We start from the raw sequence: 4,221 nt of genomic DNA on the forward strand, positions 1-4,221 counted from the left end.
AGGCTGTGATTCCAGCCAATTTGGCAAGTTGGCGACCAGTATACGGCTCAGCACACTGAGTGTGCGGCCGCACACTGCCTATTTTTCCCGATTTCGCGGAAATGCATTCTTTTCGATCCGTTCGACCTCCAATCCTTATGGAACCTTCTTGGAACTTGTCTATAACTTTATTAACCCTCCAAGGGGATCTATATCTCTCCCTCAAAGTAATACTAAGCAATTTTTAACTCACATGATACGAAAGCTTTCCAAACATGACTCAACCTCAACTTTGTCTGATGAACTTACCTCCATTACCTCATATGACTCTGGAACCTTAAGTCATACTCTTGAAATTATAAAATATCCTTCTTAAACTTATAAGGGACCCATGTCCATTTTAGGCTTACGTTAGTCTATTCATAATGAAAGCGACACGAAATTTTCTAGGGTTTTAAAAGTTTTTGTCAAGAATTTAGGGGTCGTTTGGTACGAAGGATAAGCAAAAATAATCCTGCGATAAGAATTTAGTAATTCCTTATCCCTTGTTTGGTTACTAATCCTGGGATAAGTTATCCCAGGAATAAAAGTAATACTGGAATAACTTATACCTGCCATAGGGTGGATTAAGTTATCCTAGGATTGTAAGAAACTTCTTCTTTTTAGAAATTATTCAATGTATATTACTTTTAATACAACATACCAAATGGTCAATAAGAAATAATTGCAGGATAACTTATCCCAGCGTAATTTGTTTTCGAACCAAACGACCCCTTAAGGTTTAGTAGTTAGTAATGCTTTCTGTTTTTACGTTTTTGTGCTTTCAGTTGAGGGCTTATTTGTTTTTGTTGCAATTTGTTTAGGGTTTTAGTGTTTTTGTCAAGGATTTAGAGTTTAATAATCAGTAATGCTTTATGTTCTTTACATTTTTATGGAGCGTTAATTTGTTTTTACTGCAATTTATTTAGGGTTTTAAGAGTTTCTGTCAAGAATTTAGGGGTCGTTTGGTACGAAGGATAAGCAAAAATAATCCTGCGATAATAATTTAGTAATTCCTTATCCGTTGTTTGGTTACTAATCCTGGGATAAGTTATCCCAGGAATAAAAGTAGTACTGGGACAACTTATACCCGCCATAGGGTGGAATAAGTTATCCCAGTATTGTAAAGAAACTTTTTTTTTTAAAAATTATTCAATATATATTACTTTTGATACAACATACCAAACGATCAATAAGAAATAATTGCAGGATAACTTATTCCAGCGTAATTTATTTTCGAACCAAACGACCCCTTAGGGTTTAGTAGTTAGTAATGCTTTATGTTTTTCCCTTTTTGTGCTTTCAGTGGAGGGCTTATTTGTTTCTGTTGCAATTTGTTTAGGGTTTTAGTGTTTTCATCAAGGATTTAGAGTTTAATAATTAGTAATGCTTTATGTTCCTTACGTTTTTTTAGAGGATTAATTTGTTTTTGCTGCATTTTATTTAGGGTTTTAAGAGTTTCTGTCAAGAATTTAGGGGTCGTTTGGTACGAAGGATAAGCAAAAATAATCCTGCGATAAGAATTTAGTAATTCCTTATCCCTTGTTTGGTTACTAATCCTGGGATAAGTTATCCCAGGAATAAAAGTAGTATTGGGATAAGTTATACCGGCTATAGGGTGGAATAAGTTATCCCAGCATTATAAAGAAACTTTTTTTTTTTAGAAATTATTCATTATATATTACTTTAAATACAACATACCAAACGGTCAATAAGAAATAACTCTAGGATAACTTATCCAGCGTAATTTGTTTTCGAACCAAACGAACCCTTAGGGTTTAGTAGTTAGTAATGTTTTATGTTTTTACGTTTTTGTGCTTTTTGTGGAGGGCTTATTTGTTTCTGCTGCAATTTGTTTAGGGTTTTAGTGTTTTTGTCAAGGATTTCGAGTTTAATAATTAGTAATGCTTTATGTTTCTACAGTTTTAATTTGTGCTTTCTGTGGAGGGCTTATTTGTTTTTGCTGCTACTTGTTTAGAGTTTTAGTGTTTTCGTCAAGGGTTCGAGTCTAATAATTAGTATTGCTTCATGTCCTTTATGTTTATGTGGAGGGTTAATTTGTTTTTGCTGCAATTTAGTTATGGTTTTAAGAGTTTCTGTCAAGAATTTAGGGGTCGTTTGGTATGAAGGATAAGCAAAAATAATCCTGCGATAAGAATTTAGTAACTCCTTATCCCTTGTTTGGTTACTAATCCTGGGATAAGTTTTCCCAGGTATAAAAGTAGTACTGGGATAACTTATACCTGCCATAGGGTGGAATAAGTTATCCCATACAATATCAGCCCCTATACTGGTACACAAATACCTGCATAATAGAAGAAAGAACCAAAACATATAAGATTGCATAAAAAGCCAACATTATTAACAAAACAATACCAAAAACACATAAGGTTGCATAAAAACCAAAATTATTAACAAGAAAACACCAAAAAACCAAGACACACATAAATTAACTTAATTCATGAAGTTATGCCGGAACAGGCATAACTTTATGCCGGAACAGGCATAACTTCAGTTTCAAAAACCAAGAACTCTGCCGGACCCGGCATATGTTGCCTTAGACAAACACAGTCTTCATGAAAACACAAGTTACTAAACAAAAGACAACACCAAAAATCTTAAACTAATGTTCACAGGAAAAAATAAACATATTCAACACATTGAAAACCAAAAAACATACAAAATATCTTCATTCGTACAAAATATTACCACCAAACTTCAAAAAATGCCAATTTTTTTTCCTATAATCAGGAAAACATATAAACTTTCATAAAAGCCAACATTATTAACAAAAAAAAAAAACACCAAAAAATCAAAACACAATCAAAATAACTTAAATCACAAAATTATGCCGAAATAGGCATAAATTTAGTTTCAAAAAAATAAAAATTCTGCCGGAACAGGCATATGCCGCCTCACACAAACACATTCTTCACAAAAACCAGATTATTAAACAAAAACAACACAAACAACATAAAACAGCTGTTCACAGGCAAAACTTCAAAGATTCAACAAAGAGAAAACCAAAACGCATATCAAAATCAACTAAAACATATTACGACATTCATAATACGACATTAAAAAAACCAAGATATAACATGGGGAACGAAACTAAAGTTCAAAAAATCATACAGACACTTTAACAAAACACGTTAGAAAATAATTTTAAATAAAAAAGGATCAATTAAATATAAAAAATGACAAAGACAAAGATATCAATTCAACAAACAACAATTTAACATAAAAACAAATATTGAAACGAGCAAAAGATCCAAATTCGTACCTAAATTTTAGAACAGATAAGACAGACACAAACAGAGGAGGAACGAAGAAGCAAAAAAAGAAAAAAAAAGGGCAAATAACGAAATAGAAAGGGTTTTAATAGGGTAATGATAATTTCGTCAAAAAACTTAATTAAATAGGCGGCAGGGACAAAAATTAAAGAAGGCATAAATGAGGGGCAAAATATAAAGACCAGCCCAAAAGAAGGGCACTCCGCGCAAAAAAAAAAAAAGAAATATAACCAAATAAGAGGTAAAAGTGATGCACAAAAAGTTATATTATAGACCAACTACAAAGGCCCAAGTGGCCAAAAAAGAAGAAGAAGATTTGCTTTAGAACTCTAAAAATGTAAAATTGCCATTTTACTCTTACGAGGACTACAAAAAATTGGCATCCCTTACATATAGTATTAAAATCAAAGGAGACAAGAATTTAGACCACATTGATCAGTTCGATTCAAAAGAAATCTTAACTGTAGCGTTTATTAATGGATAATTTTCACTTTCTTCTTCGATTGTTTTTAATTTCAAAAGTAGTGGTTTTAAGAAAAAGAACTTCAAATTCTCCACACACTCTCATTTTCCAAACAAAAGGCCAATCATATCCAGGACTGGATCCTAATCTACGAGGGAGGGCCCGTTAGGTCCAGTCTTAGCCCAATAAAAAGTGCTGGGCTGGTTTTTATACGCATCTAGGGAGAATTTGCATAATTGTCCTTATCCGGGGATGGTCTTTAATTTTTGTCCCACAAATTGCTGGTCTTTCATTTTTGTCCTTTGCATAAAATTCATGGATTTCGGCTTCGAACCCCCGCTCAGTCAATTTGTTTTTTGAAAAAAATCACAAGATAGAGTTTGGGATTCACAAGGCAGAGTTTGACTGCAAACTCTACTTAAGACAAAGTTTTGCCTTATGCCTGAA

This window comes from Lycium barbarum, chromosome 10 (genome assembly GCF_019175385.1).
Source record: "Lycium barbarum isolate Lr01 chromosome 10, ASM1917538v2, whole genome shotgun sequence".
Taxonomy (NCBI): Eukaryota; Viridiplantae; Streptophyta; class Magnoliopsida; order Solanales; family Solanaceae; genus Lycium; species Lycium barbarum.